Genomic DNA, 22,877 nt, shown 5'->3' with positions numbered 1-22,877 from the left:
GACCTTAGTGGAATCAATGCCCTGACGCCTTCAAGAAATCTTACGTAATGATGGTGGGTGGGTTCGTTAATAAAAGTATACTCGTTCATAAAACCCGTGTGGACAACTATCTCATAATCGGGCAAGGTTTGCTTTCTCGCAGGTCTTTAGCGTACAAGTCCATTTACTTTCAGTCTCCTCCTCACAATTCTTGCAATGGAAGGTAACTGAGAAATCTCATTCACTCGGCGCCAACTGAGGAATTGAATGGTGCTTGTGTTGTTCAACAGACAGCAGTCGTCACTCCCACTCGAATCAATGACTGTGTGTGTGTGTGTTTTCATGTTCACACACAATCTGAATCTGTTGTGTCTAGACAAGACAGCCTAGACACAATGAGAGGAAGCCGAAAGGCACGCGCTAAGCCAAAGCAGGGTGCGTGAGGTCTGAAACAGGATACGTAATGAATGCTATAAAGAAAAGTACGTAGCTTCTGGAATACTTAACTTTCATCCATCCTTTTGGTACATCTGGAGATTGTGGCGATACAAGTGAGACTCTTTAGATACATGCAATGTTACTAATGGCGCCTTGCTAGGTCGTAGCCATTGACTTAGCTGAAGGCTATTCTAACTATCTGCTCGGCAAAGGAGCGAGGCTTCGTCAGTGTAGTCGCTAGCTACGTCGTCCGTACAACTGGGGCGAGTGCTAGTCCGTATCTCGAGACCTGCCTTGTGGTGGCGCTCGGTCTGCGATCACACAGTGGCGACACGCGGGTCCGACATGTACTAATGGACCGCGGCCGATTTAAAGCTACCACCTAGCAAGTGTGGTGTCTGGCGGTGACACTACAGAATCAATACTATTAAAATGAGAGAGACAAGCAACAATACATATCGCGTCAAATGTAACTGTAAAGTATTTTAATGCAGGGGCTACTTACTACAATCTGAATTTTTGCCCAACCCATGTCTTGCATGTCTTACATATTACGTTAAGTAAGTAGGATATATTAACTCCATAGCAGAGGCAGTGCGCTCTTGTTCTAGTGGCTCGCGACAAGTGCAGCGGTTTGTTTATGTTGGCTGAGCGTGGACAATGCAGCAGACGCTTCGCCATAAACGGAAAGAAATCACCTTGGCTCTGACTGCAGTGAGCGAACATCACTGCGTGCATGTTCTTATACTAACCAACGTGAGACTCTACTCACAGGTGCCATGGAGCAGTTGGAACGGGTATCATGTCATTACTCATGAAAATATTAACCAGTGAGGAAATCTCTGCTCTATTTAGATCACAAGAAAATAGGAACCTTCTCACAAAGTAATGTGAGGTGATATCAAAATTTATCCAACACACAAAAATTAACTCCTGAGCTTTCATGCAGGCAGTAGAAGCACACAAGGAAATATTATGTCTTGGAAGCGTATATTTCATTTCCTCCTCTCATATCAACGCCCTTGTTTTAGTATAAAGTGAGAAAATAAACACAAAATACTAAACCTTCTGAGAAGCATATAAGTCATTTCCTCTTCCCGTATCATAGCTTTTGTTTTAGTATGACGGATTCTGAAGCATAATATGACACTAGATTCTTATCGAAGGCCCTATCGGAAAAACAAAACGCAGGGAGCTCTCCATTCTTTTATCCAAGAGCCTGTTTCTTTCATGTATTACTACTGCTCGCAGATTCTTATATAAGGACTTGTGGGCATCAAGTTCTTCAGCAGAATGAGCCTTATGTTACTGTGCTAATTACGATATGGAAACAATGCAACAGAGACGAGTTCCCCTAGAGCAGTGAAGATATTTGCACATGTCTGTATTCAGCAATGACTGCCAGCTGTCACAATACTTCACAGAATTCATGCGGCAGACAACACAACTGTAGTGCACTTCAGACTTTATTCGCAAGTCGTCAGGAGACGAACGGAAACATCAAATTAACGTCACCTTCCTAGTCATATTCAAGTCAAAATGAGGTGTTATTAAGGTAGCTGAGCGTTCTAGCAATTACACTTTGATAATACCCATATGAGTATTCCGATAGCCAAAAGAACCGGTTAGTGTGAAACCATCGGGAACTACATTACGATCAATCTGCGATATCTTGAAACAATACGTGGACTCTTCCCTTCCCTGGATAACCTCTCACTGTTATTTAGGATTCTCTCTGTCCTACACGTAATGCAAATGGAACTGCAGGTTCACGAGGCGCTTTCTGCTATTGTTGAGAAACATCAGCAACTTGTAATCACTGCAAGTAACAACTGCGTGATGTTAATGGTCCGAGTTGCAGAGGATGTGGTGGTGTTATGTTGTCAAACTGCTTACAGTAACGTTAATGGTGGCGCACATAATCTAGCGCTGACTACCTACGTAAATAAAGATAGTGTGGTGGCGTCGTCGCTTCTCTTTATTTGGCATCAGCTTGACTAATCTGATTTAACGAACATAGTACTCCATTCACGAGCTGCAAACGGTACAGTATGACTACAGAGATAATCGTGCAGGTATTATGTTAATTCTACAGTGAATTGCTTGACAAATATTACTCTCAGCTATGCAGCTGGAATGACTCATTAAACAGGTACTCTACGTTGCACTAGGTTAAGTGATCAGTTCACTGCAATCCTGCTTCTACTGTTCGTAAGTACTTGTATACTGACCATTTGTTATTTGACTAAATATGCACTACAATCTAATTCGCATTTATATGACGTGGGTCAGCGCCATCATAAAGCAATTACTAAGGAATGGATGCCGTTGAAGTCCTGTCACATTGACGGCAAGACAAATGTTCGCAAATCACCTTTATTGCCTCAAAAAACAACTGCATCTTAAATATCGAAGGACAGACGTCCACACTGTCACAGAGCTTTGAAATATAGCAACGACGGCAGATGAGAATTCGTGAGCGCCCGGGGTTCGAACCTAGACCTCCTGCTCCTCCTGCTCCTCGTCAGACGAAAATTCCCATCTTTGTCGCATACCCGCATACCACATACGCGGTACTGCCCCCCCCCCCCCCCCCCCCCCGGATCCAGTATTCCACTCGATCGCAGCCGAACTCACTGTATTCCGGTGAGGGTTCGGACGATGACGTGCGTCTAGCACTGAAAACTTTCGATGGCCCGTCGGGACCTGAATAATTATACCGGATGTTTCAGGACAGTAGTAAATATTGTAGGAGGATGTAGTGCAGAAAAATACCATATAACATGTGTCTAATATTTATTGAGTACATGCAGCTGGGTTTAGTGCATTTTCGTTTCGTTTGTTGATCCTTACAGGAACTCATTGTCTATACTTCCTTGAAAATGAGCTTCTAGCATCATTGGAACAGGTTCCTTTGGCTACAAGAATGCGTTTGTTCCTCCAGGATGACGGGGTTCCTGCACATTCTAGTCGTCGGGTGGCGTAATCGAAACCTAACATTTCCCGGATGATGGATCAGTAGATATGGGCACTTTTCTTGGCTACCGAGGTCCCCGGACCTTATCTTCTTGAATTTTTTCCTGTGAGGATGGTTGAAAAGCGAAATCTACAAAGAAAAAGTAAACTCATGAGCCTATTTGATCATTTGGATTAAGAAAAATGCAGCCCTCATAAAAATACGCAAAGACGACCTCAGAAGTATATGGTGTTATCAAGAGAAGTCAAAAGTGGACGGAAGTTGGTGGGGGGATTTTTGAAAATCATCTTTGAACGTCCTCATTTGCCTTTGCTTTGAGTCTGTTAGGGTTACGTACTAATGGCTGTATCTCTGTACTCAATAAAAAGTGGACACATTTATGTGGAATTTTTTATGCAATTCGTCTATACTACCTCTATTCCTCCTGAAACACCCCGTATATGCACATATGTGTGGTGTCTGTTCTTTCGGACATGTCCGAAAGAACAGACATCACACATACAGACACACACACACACACACAACACACACACACACACACACACATTTCTATCTTAAGTGCTATTCGGAAAATGTTTGGCAACTCAGTGATACTGACGGACTGGAGCTGCATTAACCTACTCGTTTGACTAGATACAGTTTTAATTTTCTGAACAATTCATGTTTGATAAGTGACAGCGACAGTGTCTCTCATCGTATACTTTGTTGAAAACCTGCTTCTTTCTGCCCTAGCCTATGCTACAACAATGAGTGAATGCTCACATTCTTGATATCTCACTGGATGTGCTACTGCAACTATAGCCAAAGATTCCAATCCCGCTGGAAAAGTATATTTCAAGTCAAATTGTATTGCTCCTCCTCTAACGTCATTTAAAACGATCACAACGAAATTAAGTATAGGAATCCTACGAAACTCTTGAGTTCATACCGCGGTGCTGTGCAGATGAAAAAAGTAGTGTTTCACAATTATCAGATTACAGATGGAGTTTGTCAAATTCCATTAATTATGACTGGATTATTAAGTGTTAGTTCACAGGAGCTTTCCTGCCGCTTATTGCAACTGTTTTTTTAATGTTAGAGCTGGAAGAACAGAAACATCAGATTATCGCCGTATGGAATATTCGAATTAACCTTAAGTCTTCACGTTTCGAGCAACGGCAGAATATCCGTCAGAAGAGCTGACAAGAAGAAGTTAGGTCATGCCTGCCTTCTGGCAGGTGTGCCAACGACAGTGATCTCAATAACAATATTGTATAGCAAAGATACGTTGCCAATTCAATCACTGGAGAAGCTCCAAAATTGTGAATCGCGTCTAGTGAATATGCTTTCAAAGTTTTGGTCCGATTAAAACAGTAAAACACAACTAATCGTCGCAGTTATTAATTTATGGCGTTACGTTTGCACTCTGTGCATCGCTGTATTATAAGTAATTTCACGCTACCCCTAAACATAGCTACAGAAATGCGAATAAGACTCATTGAAATATAATGAGGATACCCTGGCCCTTGCCAGCCACTACTTTGAGACGAAGCTATAGTCACTTCCGATGTCACTCACAGAATACATCAGCTGGTGTCCTTCCTGGCAGTATAACTGAAACTTAGCAACAACGCAGATTATGTTTGGCAGCTCTGTGGCCGACGAGTTACTTCCTTGACGGCACAGAACTATCCAGCTAAATTCGCATGATGTTATGGTGTCATTTCAATTGAATAATGTAAGTGTATTTCTCTTGGGAAATGATAGGGTATCAGTTAATGCTTTTGAGTCCACGAAAGGCGTTCCTCACTGGAAATATAACTCTCGTATCTTCTGTTGCGATTTATCTGTCATAGAGGCTACTGTGCCAATAACTAACTCACAGACGCCGTACATTTTCGCTAGCTCCGAGGTAACATGCTTGCGTGCCTGTCAGAAGCTGCACTCGTTCACCTTTCGAGACTCGCTGAAAGCCGCATGTTTAATTCTTTTGTTTCCGACCTACAAGCAGGCAGATAGAAACTCAATTAGGAAATCGCAAGACAACGCTCGAGAAAATTCGTCTTGCTACTTTTATTATCCCTTAGTGTCAGAGCAAAAACATTATGGTATTGCAAAATTCATAATGTCAGTTTTGTTTTCTGCCTGCATATTTTTTGTTGCTTTGAATACATAATTTTATCTATGAAATGCCACATTCTCATAATGATTAGTATGATACAGGACATGAAGTAAATACAGACATTTTCGAAGTCGGTAACATGCTATTAATTTTTGTTAAAATAGGCACAGTCGTCTTACACACACTTATTGCTTCATTAAAATACATTGTCGTCGTAATGTTTCCGTAGTAAGTTCAGTTTAATTTGTATTAGTAAAGTGAAAATTTAATTTCACATTGATGATTACAGTTGTGTTCAATAACCTAATGGAAAACGCAATTATATCAGCAACAGTATATCCTTTCATAATATATAAAACAATCTAGCACTAAAGTTGTTTACAAATTCTACGCCTGTAGAAACCTATTGGTTCTAAAAACGTTATTAAACCAGTGCAGTTTAAATAGCATTTTCGTGTGGGAATGACTGTTAATCGATCAAGAGCGAGAAAGGTAAAATTTTACGAGCATACCATCAGAGGGAAAGTGCCTGAGAGATGACTTCCCTATTAATCTCCTGGATAGTTTTGTTTCTCAGATCAACAGAGTGCGTCGTCATGCATTAGCACAGATGATGTAGTTTTGTTGCTCGATTTCCTTACACTGCGACCGAAAGGTGTCTCAATTGTCGGCAACAAATTCCAGTTGTGATGGGCACACCCTTGGGGAAGAATTAGTGGTGCAAAACACACTTTTGGAGCTATCAGATGGAAAATATTATGTCTGCACTACTCTTTTCTCGATTTTGCATCATTTCGGGGGGTCAGACTTTCATTTCTTGTTGGGCAGTTAGGGATAAATGCATCATAAATCGTCACCAGTAGTAGTATTGCACAGGAATACTCAATGAGCGACATGATGATGTTCAAGGAAAACTGCAATAATAGTAACTCCGTTGATTTTTGTTGTTAGAGCATGCAGGGCTCCTACACCAGACTTCTGAACCTTGCCTGTTGAATGCTAGAAAGATCTTATTTGAAACAAGAATATCTTTCGCTGTCGTATATTTCGCAATAGCATTCACTCCACACACAGTTCAAATCTTTCGAGCTACCTCCTCTGCATTCACCCCTCTGTTATACCAAAAGTAAATGCTGTGTTGCAGATGTTACACCTTTTACCACTTGCGACCCAATTTTACAACGCTTAACCGTAGTTCAAGATTTTCAAGTATGCAAAATCCAATGCTTAACTGCAAGATGATAACTAGAACTTCAAATTCTGAAAATGACATTTGATACATACACTGACAGCGTCGCGTCGCGTTCACCTGGGCGGCGCTCGATTTCAGGCGGCGCGGGGAAACACTCGAGCATAAGCTGCACTGATCGCGACGCAACCACTAGCTGTCCTGCGGAACTGTTTCTGAATGTATTTGTTATTGCTAGTGGGTAGAGTGTGAAGCGAATTATTTTCGATGTTCAGTCAGACTCATAACTTTAGACAAGGGCCGAAATGTGGTTAAAAAAATAAAAAAAGGAGATACAGTTGGATGCAACACGCGTCTGTAAGTTTAGAATGCATTACGATTACCATCTTTTATTAAGTTTATTTCATACGCTCTCAGTAGCGTCATGGCACAGATAGAGCGTTACCTATATGGAGAATTAGGGGCAGCGTGCATCTGCTGCCGTTGCAGTAGCGAGCGATGACTCTAATTGTCATGCACAGCCTCACGAATGTGAAACAACTTGTCTCATAAGGAAAAAGTCAGTATAACACGCACCTTTCGGGACTTAGTTGAAAGTAATATATCATTTCTACCACTCTGACACAGATTAGCGTGCTGCATAGCTGGATTTCGAGACTTTTACGAAAGAGGACACAAGTATCACTGCGTTTTGAACACACTAGTAGTCACCGATGGTGCAACACCAATGTTGTGTTCAGCAATTGTTCGTCCCTTTTGGGGATCGAACCGACAACCTTGGGATTTTTTTTTTTAACCAGCGCCTCAGACCTCTTTTTTCGTTTTCTTTGTGTTAGTTGAGCGGAGTGAGTTCCAAGAAGTTCGTCTTCTCGAAAAATTGTAAGAAAGATGTCGCCTCTTTACGTAACTGTGAGATAGCTTCACGATATGTCCTATCTTCGGGAACGTCACTGGGCAATCGCACACGCTACTGTTCGTATATTGCATATGAATGTATGAAAAGGTAAAGGTCTTCCGTAGACCAGGGAGTCCTTGAACTGCATAGATTCCGCCATCCGCAGAGTCAATTTCTGATGTGGCGTCCATGAAAACAGTATTACCCTAAATTATGTAGAATAAATTATCTTAGCAAACATTGAAAGGTTACAGTACTGCCCGACATTGAAAATAGGTACAACATTCTTCGTTATTCTTGTCAGTACAACATATTTTTTCTAATAATAACTTAATTTCAATTAATACAGCGAAGCTGGATACCAGTGTGGGAAAGAATGACAATTTATTTATTTAACTGATCACATGTGCACTCCCACAAAATAAATCCCTACATCCACTTTGGTGAGATCTGTGAAATGAATGAATGTACCAATACGGTAGCAAGGTGCTCCCCCACTTCGGCAAAGGTGCGAGATGACCTGAAGAACGGCCATGTTTCAGCACTCTGCCGCTGGATCTTGGTAAGACCTGTCTTAGGTGTGCTCCGTAAAGACAAAAGAGTGGAGACATGGTATGCATGTGAAATGCTTAAGAGTAGTTTAGAATAATAATTTCTCTATTTCAGGAACTTTTGTGGGGAGAATTAAATGTCAGGCAGGTAATATTAAGGGGACCGTAGTAATCTTCGGAAGTGACCAATGGTCACAATGAAACCACGTGTAGCAATAAGTTGAAATACTTCCAAGTGCTTAAGTTAAACTGAATTACTAGCGTGTGTACTATAAGTTGGAAATATTTAAGAAATGGCGTGTGCAGGACTTGAAATTAGAGACGAGTACATCCACGTGGTGAGTACTGTGTGAGTCTCAATCTGTGTATGAGACAAAGGATAAAGAGAAGTACTCGTCCATGGTATCAGTTGAGGACTCGCGTGTGTGACGAATATGTTCTTAATATTACTTTTGCGTGTTATGTTTCCGTGTGACACTTGATTCAAACTATAATACTCTGAGAGTGAAGCAAAGTGAGTCAGCCATCCATCCAGCAACGCCACTTGGCTTGCATTGCACAGGAAGACGTGCGTATATCCTCCAGAGTTCGTAGTAGGAAAGAAAAGTTACGAAGTGGGGCAGTGTCGTGTGAAACTGGGATCAATACTAATTGAAGTTGGAAAGCTGCAAGTGATGTGATTATAATGTTGTGACTATTCCTTGTGTTGTATTCCATGTTGCAGTGTGGTGTATGTCATGTAATTTAAGTATGTGTGGTTTGCATGGGAGAGTAGGAAGGTAGTTTCAGAGGTAGTGGGTTATGCATGTTCCTTTTGTACCGCTCGGTCTGGACGAAAGTTTCTTGATGATGGTTGTGAGAGTCGAAGTGTGAGATATAGCAAAAGATCCACCATCCTATCCAGAAAGTGCACTGTAGCGTTAAATAATTACGAGACCATAAGATAGAGAATCACCAAAGTAAAGCCATGCCCTCTGGGCGGAATTTCTCATGTGTTATTGTTGTAGGCTATAGAATCTGTGTGTTTAGGTTATAGAATTTATCGGAATAAATAAGATAGTGAAAAGAAAAAGATTGGTGGCCTTTTCCTTCGAATTGTATGTTGTCATGATATCCAGAATTTATAATGTGTGCGCCATTCATATTCAGTGCGATGGCCATGTGCTGATCAAAGCCGTTAAATAAAAAAGAAAATGTGGTATTGCCAGTGCGTTGTGAACAGTCAGAGTTGTGTAAATTACTAATAGTCAGATGTTTGTTTCCATTGCGTAATATTCAAACAGGAGAATAACTTGTAACTTAATTGTGAATACTAGAGCTCATGTTACTCGATAAATAAGAATGAGTCCACTCGCTTGGCAGACCACTAATCTTGCAGGCCTGGCTGCTTGATGCCACAGTATGAGCAAGGCATGTGGGTGCCTCTCATAATTCGACCCTGCCACGATTTTGCTGTTAGGGTTTGCTGTTAAGATTTTTTTTTTTTTTTTTGATGGGATATATTGCGATAGCGCTAAGAAGTAACATTTTTTGTTTGCAATTTCTTTCTGGATTGGTGAGGATCTTTTATTTTTTTATTTAATTAATTGCTATATCGTCCAAGGCTGGAAGATCGTTGTATAATTTTTTTTTGCGTAATGTCCATAGTAACTAGGTCGCAGTCGAAAAGTGTAGTCACCATGGATGGGAGTGATTCTGGGGTGAACATAACAGTGGAACAGGAAGTAGGTGTCGACCTTGGGTTAATGAGTGAGAACAGCAAACACTCGGAAGGGGCTGAATTGGTCAGCGGACCGCGGCTAGGTGATCCTTTAGGCAGCGGGCTTTGTCCACAATCGGGGGCTTTTCCCGACGACGTGGGCGAGCCGGGACTATGTCCGGTATGCAGTGAATGTGTAGCTACCCTTAGCGAAGCTACGGTTTCTCAGGCGAGCGAGGGAAGTGCACCCAAAGTAGCAAATGACAATGTGCTACTGCAGTTTTTAAAGAGGATGGATAGAGATAATAAGAAAAGATTGGAAGCGATGGATAAAAATAATAAGAAAAGATTGGAAGCGATCGATAAAAATAATAAGGAAAGATTGGAAGCGAATAAGGGAAGATTGGAAGCGATGGATAAAGATAATAAGGAAAGATTGGAAGCAATGGATAAGGGAAATAAAGAGGCAATGAGGAAGCTACACACAGTTATTGATGAGTATCTGTCCGCGGTTAATAATCGGTTAGATGAGGGGAGAAGAATCTGGGTGCGTTGAAGCAAGTATGTGGCGCCGTGAAAGAAAAAGCCAATAATTTGGAGGTACGAATAACTGCAATAGAGAGTGATATTATAGACCCTAGGGACGTGTTGCCGAATGAGCGAATCAAAGAGGTAGTGGAGGACTTAATTGCAGATGAACAAAGGGCATTAGGCAGCATGGAAGCTCAAGTCATCCGGCAGGAAGTATCGCTGAATAGACACAGGGATGAAATTGCGGAGGTAGTGGTCAGAAAGAATAAGACTAGTGCAGATGTAGAAAAGATCAGTATAAGAGGCGAGACAGGTGCTGACAGTACGCAGCGAGAGGTTTATGCCGACCAGGAGGGGACACAAACACTATTACAGTTTAAAGAGGCACAATTAGAAATAAATAGGAAACATAGGGAAGAACTAGCAACAGTTGCAAATAACGTGCAGTAGCGAAGGTGACACACCATCAGGTAGATTGCAGATGGGGAGTGAGATAAATGCAAAAAAGGAAAATAGGCAGAAAGAGGAAGACGAATTCAGAGAGTCAGAAGAACGGTTGTGTTGGATAAAACAGGTGGCAAACCCAACTGGGTATAGTACAAGGCTGTCTCAATTTCAAGATTCATTACCTTCATCGTGAGGACCGCTCCTCAAAATGAAGTTTGTGTGTAACCATTTGAGGGACGAGGCTAGAGTGAAAATGCAGGAAGTTAATAAAGACTGTTGTAGCTACAAGAAATTTTGTGACCAGTTTTAAAATGAATTCTGGTCGGAAAGTAAGCAGGACCAGGTTACGCAAAGCATATTGATGATGCCAAATTATAACAAAGGTGGTATAAGTGATCCAGTGGCGTGCTATCAGGAAATGCTGAGACGAAATAGGTATTTGGATTTGACATACGAACCTGGGGAGCTCATTAGGATTTGTATAACGAAGTTGCCAGTGAAATTGCGCAGAGATATAGCTATAGCAGGCAGAGTCTTAGACGATTCTGCGTCATTTCAGCACTTGTTACAAGAATTGGGTAATGAGAGCAACATCGTGAACGGAGACACGACTCATAGGTCAGACAGTGTCGAGGATAGGAACGGCAGAAACTATCAGAATGACAGGAGAGCATGGAATCCTGGCATTTCATTCTTGTCGTAATAGATTGATGGATAGGAGAAACTAATCCAATATATCAGCCCTTAACATCTTGCCTTAAAACACATGCCGCTGGCACTGAAAATTGTCATGTAGCAAACATACTCTACTGATATGTAGGAATGCAAATACCATACTTCTGATCACAGAAAAAAACACCACTAATGGAATTTGTTAGGCTGGTCTCTCAGAGCAAAATTTGCGAATTTTTATTTGGAACACTAAAGTAAAAGGACTATTTCCTCAAAAAAAAAAACAGTTGCTAAAAATGTTATGTAATAATGCCAATGAGTCCACTTTAATTAGTGCGATTTCACTATTGTAGGTACTTAACACGTAATGTAAAAAGTCAACATTGTGATCTGTGTGGAATAGGGTACGTTTATACTGCTGTTACAGGTAACATCAGCAATGTGATCGAAGTTTTTTTAGATCAGCAGCCATCTAATCTATAGTATGTCATTGTCGTGGTCACAGTTATAATGAAGTGCTGTGTATGGTTGTTCGGAATCTGGTGTTAGGTAAAGAGGTTACTAGCACCAAAGTTTCTAACACTTGGGCTGTCCCATTTCTCCCAGGTTGTATATTCTCTGCACAGATTTAATTTTCATGTAAGCACAGATTCCTAACTAGCAATTTCTTTACTATGTACAGTGGACCATTCAGAGTGAGGCGGATTGTCCATGAAAATGCTGTACCGATTGAGACGATCAAGGGAAAACAATCTCGTGGGCTTCATCACATTTCTAACATCAAATTATGGAAAAGTTAAGGATAGATAGAAAGTAGGCAATTTATGGTAGATAGTCAGTGTATATATTTGTGGTGGGTAACGCTGTGCAGGGTAAATCGAACATAAGAATTTTCAGGCGGGATGTCAGGAAGTATGACGGAATAGACTGGTCGAATGAGTCATGAACAGGAGTCGACAGAGTGGTGTATGTACGTATTTTTTGTCATATGAATAAGGATCAAGCAGAAACGACGTGATGAGTAATGAGAGGATAAAGATGGTAGATAGTGAGAGAAGCGACGTGATAAATAGTAGTTGATGAAGGTGATATTTAAGGAGAGAAGCGACGTGAAGCAGTGTGATTAATAAAGAGAGATTCGACGTGATGAAACAGTGGTAAATAAAGGTGAGTAGAATTAATAATGTGGAGATGTCTTAGATGTATGTTACAGAGAGGCCTGTGTATGCTGCAATAGAGATTGATGCCAATGGCGAAGGAAGACCAGGAAATGATGAAGTAATGGTTCAAATGGCTCTGAGCACTATGGGACTCAACTGCTGAGGTCATAAGTCCCCTAGGACTTAGAACTACTTAAACCTAACTAACCTAAGGACAACACACACATCCATGCCCGAGGCAGGATTCGAACCTGCGACTGTAGCGGTCGCGCGGTTCCAGACTGTAGCGCCAGAACCGCTCAGCCACCAGCGGCCGGCGATGAAGTAATGGATGGACAGAGAGCCATAATACGAATGACAAGACGAGGACAACTGCACAATGTGAAAGGACATAAAGGGAGTATGAGATCCAGATGGTGAACGTTGTGGAATACTGACCTAAGATGTAATATAAGTGTAAATCTAATTCTTACCATAACATTTGCAATATGAAAAAAATTATTTTTGTTGTTGTTGTTGAAGCCTGGTACCAGTATAACTAATCAAAACAGTACCAAGAATGTGTACAGTTATTTTGCAGGATGAATAATTTGCGTATTTTTTGTTCTTAGAAGAAATGTCGCAATTCTAAAGTGATATTTAGCAGGATGAATAATCGTTAAAGTGAATGCAGAGGTAAGCCAATGGAGAGAGGTGCCAGAGTGAAAGGACGTAATTGGAGACTGGAATGCTATCTCCGAAACAACTCCATGTGTTATGTGGTTGAGTATAAGGGAGCAAAGGTATGGTATGTTGACATGAGTGTGGTGGTGTTAAGGTTACCTGATTTCTAGACCTATTCTGTTGGTGTATTAATGGATTGAATGAGAAGGAAAATGTGGTGTCAGTTGAGTGAGAGTCGTAGAGTGGTGTTATCAATGTGCACACTCCTGTAAAGGGGATGCTACCGATCCATAACTAAAACATTATTGTGCTTTATTGTTTGATTAGGATTAACCTCGATGGCAGGTCAGGATCTGACATCATGTGGATGGTACATACACGTCCTAGAAATGTTGTTATATATAATAAAAGGTAAATTATGTAAAGAGATACTAATTTCAGACTGTTACAAGCACAAAGGTGCATTGTATGTTGTAGATTTAGAGTCATCAGTTTCTAAAATGTTTATTGTGTTAGAATGTTAAAGTAGTTTACTAGTTAACATCATGTGGTAGGTAATTGTGAGCTGTGTACATTGTTTCTTATTTTTTTGTTAGAACACTTTCAAGGGGTATTAATTTCAGTCTGTCACAAGCTCAAAGGTTCATTGTATATTGTAGTTTTAGAATCAACAGTTTCTAATATTTTCACTGTGATAGGATGTTACAGTAGTCTACTATTTGATATTGTAATTATGAGCTGTATAGATTGTTTCTTATTCCTTTTTTTTTTTTGACACTTTCATGTTTTGTATGAGGGATGACAGGTACAATCAATAGCACAAGTGTGGGATGTATATAGAAAAGGGATAAATGTTGATGTTGTAAGTGTAGAAAACTAGGGTGTATGATTTTATGTTTTTTAGAACAAAGATTCTTTTATTGCCAATGTATCTACTAGATCACACATGTAATCAATGAGTATTTAAATACTGTAAGAATATCCTTTTGTCTGTAATGTTGCGAGATGCACGGAAGGGTCTGACTGATTGGGTGTCATAGCGCTGAGGTGCTACGCAGAACGCGCCTATACCACTAGCGGGAGGCCAAGCTGACGTCGCCATGGGAGAGGTGACAAAGCCGCTGCGCTCCCCACTCCACTGTCGGTCGGGGTACACTCCATGTGCCCACTACAACAGGTCAACGGCCTGGGGCGACACACACGTACCACTGGCCATCCATAAGTGGCACCACCCTTATGACTGGAGACAGTATCCCGCGGAAGCAACAGCGGGTGGTTTTTCTGCTCAACAGCTGGCGCGACGGCAGAATGAATGACGCGCGGCAGAGTCTGGCGGGCATTTTTTAACAGCAACTATTAACTAGTACTGGACTGTGGAGCTGTGAAACAAGATGACTGCTCGTATGTCTCCGTAAGGTGGAAAGTGAAGGACTGGTGTTTCCACATTGTGAGTGGTGGAAAAGATTTTGTCTTTAGCAGACAGGACGATTGTTTTGTTTTGTCTTGACCACTGAATGGTGGGATCCATAAACTTATGGTCGTGACTTGTTAAGTGTGCTTTGTAAATTGCATGTGGGACGCTTTTTATACTTAAAGAGGACTATTATCATATGGTGACTAATTATTGTCTGAACGCAAGAAACTAAAGTGGGACATTGACATTTGCACTTGTAGTAGGAGACGTTTCTTTAATTGGTGTGGGAATAAGTGCTGTTTGTTGGAACTTACGACTTTTAATTACATCATGAACTGAAAGGACAGAACCGTGGGTAATAGTAGTTGTAGGGCCATTTCTGGACGATCAGATTCGTGTGGACGGTACTCTGAGAGTGACAATGACATTTGTGTTTAATGTGTTCAAAATGCTGATTTGAGTGACTTAAAGACTTTCGTCCAGGTAACCATGGGAGAGCTTTGACACTGAGACAGTGTTTCTAGGAAAACTATCAGCAACTTTTTGACCCCAAGAAAATCACAGAATGAAATGATTCCATGTGACTCGCAAGATAGGGAATAATGTAGTTTTACTCGTAATTGTGTAAATTTTTTTATATGTTTCATTCCTGAAGGGACAGCAAGTGCAATTGTATTTCATTAACATTTGTGTTTAAAATAGTTAGTGTTTTTTTTGTTGTTTGTTCAGGGTTATCAAGTTCACATAGTATGTTTATTAGAATATTTGGTACAATGATGCTTTAATTATTAGCCAGTGGCGTAATACCAACGTAGTGGCTCTTGTTGCATTGGTCAGTAAGGTTGTCACAGGGGACAAGAGTTTGCATTGCACAACAAATATCGGAATTAACTGATGCATTTTGATGTCGTGGACAGTAATGATCTTGTTGGTTTATTGACTGAAGCCACTTATTTGCATTATCACAGTGGTGATATTTCACATTAAACTGTAACGAAGGCTAGTCGAAATGCAAGTTCTTGTGTCTAAATATGTAACAACAGAGAAATGAGCAGTAGAGTAAAATACGAGAGCTACTGGTGGATTCAAGGACTTATTGCTAAACTATTTACTGCGTGTATTGATCAAAGTTGATGGACTGACTAGCTCAGCAGCAGGTATTTGTACTGGTGGACAAGGATAAGGTTAAACTCACATTCGAGTAGTGGTGGCAATTGGTTAAGTGACTATAGTTAATGAGGTATGACATGATGTCTTAGGTTGACTATATTACGTAACCAGTATGTAACTTGTGGTATATTTCATTGTTTTTCTTCTCAGTTTTATTTCTCTGTAGGTTTGATGTATATGTTAGAGTACTGATGTGGAGCCTGACTTCTACATGTAACTAGTGTACGCAATTTTTTTCTTTTGTTGATTTTGTTTTGTATTTAGACATTGCTGTGTAAAGATTATTACCCTGAAATTTATGAATGTCAGATTACTTGCTCTGTGTTTGGATGGTGAGCTATTTAAAATTTCATGAGTATAATTAGTATTTTTTTTATTTGTTATAGAATTAGTGAAGTTTGGATTACTCCTAAAAATAACGGAGGTCCCGGTAACTAAGCAAATTCTTATCTCACGATTATTTTTTATTTGTATGATGTAATGTTTTATTCGTCATTTGGATTGTTGTAAATTTGTATGTGTATGTTACTCCGGATTGTGGAGAGTACAATAATGCAACAATTGGTTCAATAATTTGGTAAACTAACAGCATTTGGTCGTCTATTTGAGGTCACCAGGGGCTGAGGTCTCCTCCTGGTTATTATGATGACTTGCTACGTTTGTTCGAATACAGTTTTCTTAAAAAAATGTTCGGAACTACCCTCGCATTGCAAGGATAGTACGTTGCCATTTTTTTCTGCATGGGTAGCCGGTGGTGAAAGGGTACAGTACCGCCCGACATTGAAAATAGGTACAACATTCTTCGTTATTCTTGTCAGTACAACATATTTTTTCTAATAATAACTCAGTTTCAATTAATACAGCGAAGCCGGATACCAGTGTGGGAAAGAATAACAATTTATTTATTTAATTGATCACATGTGCACTCCCACAAAATAAATCCCTACATCCACTTTGGTGAGATCTGTGAAATGAATGAATGTATGGTCGTCTGCTAACAGCAGATAGTGAATATGAATATATGATCATCTTTGAGACGATCTTTTGGTCACCTTTGGTGGAACCAAAGAGATGAAATTTACCGGAGCTTTGAGCGCCTGAAATGTGGCTGACCAAAATGGTAGCAAGGTGCTCCCCCACTTCGGCAAAGGTGCGAGATGACCTGAAGAACGGCCATGTTTCAGCACTCTGCCGCTGGATCTAGTGTTGGTAAGACCTGTCTTAGGTGTGCTCCGTAAAGACAAAAGAGTGGAGACATGGTATGCATGTGAAATACTTAAGAGTGGTTTAGAATAATAATTTCTCTATTTCAGGAACTTTTGTGGGGAGAATTAAATGTCAGGCAGGTAATATTAAGGGGATCGTAGTAATCTTTGGAAGAGACTAACGGTCACAATGAAACCACGTGTAGCAATAAGTTGAAATACTTCCAAGGGCTTAAGTTAAACTGAATTACTAGCGTGTGTTGGAAATATTTAAGAAATGGCGTGTGCAGGACTTGAAATTAGAGACGAGTACTTCCACGTGGTGAGTACTGTATGAGTCTCAATCTGTGTATGAGACAAAGGATAAAGAGAAGTACTCGTCCATGGTATCAGTTGAGGACTCGCGTGTGTGACGAATATGTTCTTAATATTACTTTGCATGTTATGTTTCCGTGTGACGCTTGATTCAAACTATAATACTCTGAGAGTGAAGCAAGGTCAGTCAGCCATCTATCCAGCAACGCAACTTGGCTTGCATTGCACAGGAAGACGTGCGTATATCCTCCAGAGTTCGTAGTAGGAAAGAAAAGTTACGAAGTGGGGCAGTGTCGTGTGAAACTGGGATCAATACTAATTGAAGTTGGAAAGCTGCAAGTGATGTGATTATAATGTTGTGACTATTCCTTCTGTTGTATTCCATGTTGCAGTGTGGTGTATGTCATGTAATTTAAGTATGTGTGGTTTGCATGGGAGAGTAGCAAGGTAGTTTCAGAGGTAGTGGGTTATGCATGTTCCTTTTGTACCGCTCGGTCTGGACGAAAGTTTCTTGATGATGGTTGTGAGAGTCGAAGTGTGAGATATAGCAAAAGATCCACCATCCTATCCAGAAAGTGCACTGTAGCGTTAAATAATTACGAGACCATAAGATAGAGAATCACCAAAGTAAAGCCATGCCCTCTGGGCGGAATTTCTCATGTGTTATTGTTTTAGGTTATAGAATTTATCGGAATAAATAAGATAGTGAAAAGAAAAAGATTGGTGGCCTTTTCCTTCGAATTGTATGTTGTCATGATATCCAGAATTTATAATGTGTGCGCCATTCATATTCAGTGCGATGGCAATGTGTTGATCAAAGCCGTTAAATAAAAAAGAAAATGTGGTATTGCCAGTGCGTTGTGAACAGTCAGAGTTGTGTAAATTACTAATAGTCAGATGTTCGTTTCCGTTGCGTAATATTCAAACAGGAGAATAACTTGTAACTTAATTGTGAGTACTAGAGCTCATGTTACTCGATAAATAAGAATGAGTCCACTCGCTTGGCAGACCACTAATCTTGCAGGCCTGACTGCTTGATGCCACAGTATGAGCAAGGCTTGTGGGTGCCTCTCAACATAATTTAACTCCTTCTGGGCTGTCACTGCGGCGACCGTGCGTTCAAGGTCTCAACATCACAGGGAAGTAGAGGAACTTGAAGAATTCTCTAAACCATTAAATTAAGAATACCCGTGCTCCCGGGTTAATGGTGCCTTCTAGGTGACATCCTTGGCATATCATCGTACGAAACTGTAACATAGAACGTAAAGAGAACATCGGTATCACGCAAAATGTTGAGCACATACATATTTTCGGTGTAAGATCTCTTCTCGGTTGACATCGCTGCGAGAGGCGCTCGTAATTCCTGCAGATCTCCAAACCCTGAGTGCACGGCAGACATCTTTGAGAAGTGCGCTGGACTGTGACACAAACATTAAAAAGTTTTGGAATAGAGTTTTATACACTCCTGGAAATTGAAATAAGAACACCGTGAATTCATTGTCCCAGGAAGGGGAAACTTTATTGACACATTCCTGGGGTCAGATACATCACATGATCACACTGACAGAACCACATGCACATAGACACAGGCAACAGAGCATGCACAATGTCGGCACTAGTACAGTGTATATCCACCTTTCGCAGCAATGCAGGCTGCTATTCTCCCATGGAGACGGTCGTAGAGATGCTGGATGTTGTCCTGTGGAACGGCTTGCCATGCCATTTCCACCTGGCGCCTCAGTTGGACCAGCGTTCGTGCTGGACGTGCAGACCGCGTGAGACGACGCTTCATCCAGTCCCAAACATGCTCAATGGGGGACAGATCCGGAGATCTTGCTGGCCAGGGTAGTTGACTTACACCTTCTAGAGCACGTTGGGTGGCACGGGATACATGCGGACGTGCATTGTCCTGTTGGAACAGCAAGTTCCCTTGCCGGTCTAGGAATGGTAGAACGATGGGTTCGATGACGGTTTGGATGTACCGTGCACTATTCAGTGTCCCCTCGACGATCACCAGTGGTGTACGGCCAGTGTAGGAGATCGCTCCCCACACCATGATGCCGGGTGTTGGCCCTGTGTGCCTCGGTCGTATGCAGTCCTGATTGTGGCGCTCACCTGCACGGCGCCAAACACGCATACGACCATCATTGGCACCAAGGCAGAAGCGACTCTCATCGCTGAAGACGACACGTCTCCATTCGTCCCTCCATTCACGCCTGTCGCGACACCACTGGAGGCGGGCTGCACGATGTTGGGGCGTGAGCGGAAGACGGCCTAACGGTGTGCGGGACCGTAGCCCAGCTTCATGGAGACGGTTGCGAATGGTCCTCGCCGATACCCCAGGAGCAACAGTGTCCCTAATTTGCTGGGAAGTGGCGGTGCGGTCCCCTACGGCACTGTGTAGGATCCTACGGTCTTGGCGTGCATCCGTGCGTCGCTGCGGTCCGGTCCCAGGTCGACGGGCACGTGCACCTTCCGCCGACCACTGGCGACAACATCGATGTACTGTGGAGACCTCACGCCCCACGTGTTGAGCAATTCGGCGGTACGTCCACCCGGCCTCCCGCATGCCCACTATACACCCTCGCTCAAAGTCCGTCAACTGCACATACGGTTCACGTCCACGCTGTCGCGGCATGCTACCAGTGTTAAAGACTGCGATGGAGCTCCGTATGCCACGGCAAACTGGCTGACACTGACGGCGGCGGTGCACAAATGCTGCGCAGCTAGCGCCATTCGACGGCCAACACCGCGGTTCCTGGTGTGTCCGCTGTGCCGTGCGTGTGATCATTGCTTGTACAGCCCTCTCGCAGTGTCCGGAGCAAGTATGGTGGGTCTGACACACCGGTGTCAATGTGTTCTTTTTTCCATTTCCAGGAGTGTATTTGCGATGTTGCCGCAACCGTCGATGTTCATAAGTAATGTAAAAAAGAAACTCTTCTAAAGTAGTCGATGTGTGTTCGGTAACGAAGTACTCAAAGTGGCCCATGAGGAAAGTATAGCTATTGCGTTTTGCGTTGGGATAAAGGTTCCAGTCGGGGAGGTTCCATTCGCTGTTATAAATTTCTCTGCCGTCCTGCTCATGGACGTCAATTTCTTCCTGGTCCAGTTCCAGATCGGTATTTTGTCTCCACAAATAAGGAGGTGCGCTACAGATTCAACGAGCTGAGAGCGGTCACACAACAGTATGGCTCGCAGCTGAATCTTATGAAGTCATTCAGCCATGGGGATGGTCTCATTAACGACGTTGTACCAGGCTGCACTTACTCTGGTAGGCAAGATGGCGTGGGATGTATTCTGCCATATGTTCGTCCAGTTTCTTTTCCGGAAATTTGGCCTCGAGGGGATTCTGTGGGCGCCAAGCGTTCTGCAATTCATGAGTCTGCTTGCAGGAAGTTCGTCGCCGACCATGTGGGAGATAACTATTATCCAAAAAATATTGGTGTACATAATCAAGTTCAACACTGACATGGCCGACATTGCCTGGAGCAGTGCAGTCAAGAGGTCGCAAAGTTCCGAACAGCCACTGCGTTATCCCCGGCTCATCGGTATGCAGGATCCTAGACGTCCGTGTTATAAACGATGCACGACAGTTCATCCCCATGTGTTTGTCGCCCAAGCCACCTTTGCTTCTGTTGTGGGTTGTTGTGTTGAAGGACTCTTTGAAGATATTCCTCTTCCACAAGTACAAGCAGGCTACAGATAGAATCGTGCGTGCAATTTCCGATGGTATCGGTAGTACCGCCGCTATGTGGTAAATTTTACTCAGGACGTAGGTATTACTGAATTGTACTCTTTGGACTCGATCTAAAGCTCGGACGTTGTTCTCCCGAAGAATGCCACGAATGATGTTCAACTTAATCTACCAGTAAGTAGAAATCATTTCTCGTACGTTTGGCATAAGGTACATTCCAAGTTAAGATCTTGCTGTAGTTCCCTCTAGCCACGTCGTGTCCACTTTACTGCCGTGTGGGCTCAGATGCAGGAGTTGAGATTTCTGAAGATTAAGCAGTGCACCCGAAGAGCTGGTAAATGCTCACAGAATCCGTCGCAGGCTGTTCATTTCGTCAGTCGTATTTACGATTACACTGATGTTGTCTGCATAGGCATGACAGACTTTTTTGACATTAGCAACTGTTAAGCCCGTTAAAGTCGTATGCAATTTCCAGAGTAAAGGTTCCACAAATATGAAAGAGGGAAACCCTGACGGACTGACTGGTTAATGGGAAAGGGCCCAGTGAATTGTCAACTAATCTTAATCCTGGAAGTGGTGCCACAGACGCGTTGCCGGATGAGACGTAAAAAACAGTCATCAAATCCCATTTTGCTCGTAGTTTTCAGTAAAAACTTGTGATCGAGTCTGTCAAATGCTTTGCTTAAATCCAAAAACGATTACAGATCCACGTTAAGTAAATTGTGTCTCTATATTCACACAGAGTATTGAGCATGGATCGTCCCAATGGGACTGTGGTTTCATGCGGACCTATCACCTTCCGCAGGACTGGCTTCAGTCTGGCGTTCAAGTTGATTGTGAAAATTTTAAAATCCACATTTAATAAAGTCAATGGACGAAAATCCTTGAAACTGTCACGTCTGGTCGTTTTGGGGACAAGTATGAGCATATGATCAGTGAAGCCGGACGGGAAGGGCGTACCCGTTAAAAATTCCTGTAACATCTCCATCATAGATGGACCAACTAAATCCCACACCCAGGCGTAAAAGCCTACCGGGAGACCTCCCAGCAGGACAGCTTTCCGGCGCGGTGCGTCCTTTAAGGTATTTTCTATTTCCTCGCGAGTTATGTCCTCCAAGAGACCCACGTTGTCACCCAACGTTAGGGTGGTGGGAAGGTCCGACAGAAGTTCCTCACCAGCACCCAAGTCAATATCTTGTTCGGCGTACAGCGCAGTGTAGTAAGTCTCCACATGACGATTGATCGAAAGTTGATCGGTGTACACTGTACCTTCTTCGTCTATCAAACGTTGAATGATTTTCTGTCTTCCGTGCCTTATTTCCTTCGCGATGTGGAAGAGGGAAGTGTGTTCGTGCGCAGCTCTATCCACAGTCCTTGACTGAATCCTCTTACCGTCTTAGAACCACCGTGCCAAATCAGTGACATTCTACTTTATCCGTTTGATTGCCAGGATATTGGTTCAAGTGGTTCAAGTGGCTCTAAGCACCATGGGACTTAATATCTGACGTCATCAGTCCATTAGACTTAGAACTACTTAAACCTAACTAACCTAAGGACATCACACACATCCACGCCCGAGGCAGGATTCGAACCTGCTACCGCAGCAGCTGCGCGGTTCCGGACTGCGGCGCCTAGAATCGGAGGTGTGGCTTGACATTCTGCACCCAGCAACTTATCCAGTCGGCGTAACGTGGCTCAACCCGTAGACAAGCGATCCACGTTTCGGTGATTGCCTGTTTCAGACTGTCTTCAAGCAATAACGACCTGTTGAACTGCC

The 22,877-nt window shown here is 42.3% G+C and overlaps 1 protein-coding gene across 1 annotated transcript in view; it reads right to left on the bottom strand.

Annotated features, from left to right (window-relative positions):
• The window catches only part of LOC126457478 (uncharacterized), a 160,448-nt gene that overhangs the window by 32,875 nt on the left and 104,696 nt on the right, over window positions 1-22,877 (bottom strand). The window lies entirely within an intron of this gene.

Source organism: Schistocerca serialis, chromosome 2 (genome assembly GCF_023864345.2).
Source record: "Schistocerca serialis cubense isolate TAMUIC-IGC-003099 chromosome 2, iqSchSeri2.2, whole genome shotgun sequence".
Taxonomy (NCBI): domain Eukaryota; kingdom Metazoa; phylum Arthropoda; class Insecta; order Orthoptera; family Acrididae; genus Schistocerca; species Schistocerca serialis.
This window is presented reverse-complemented; position numbering and strand designations above follow the sequence as displayed.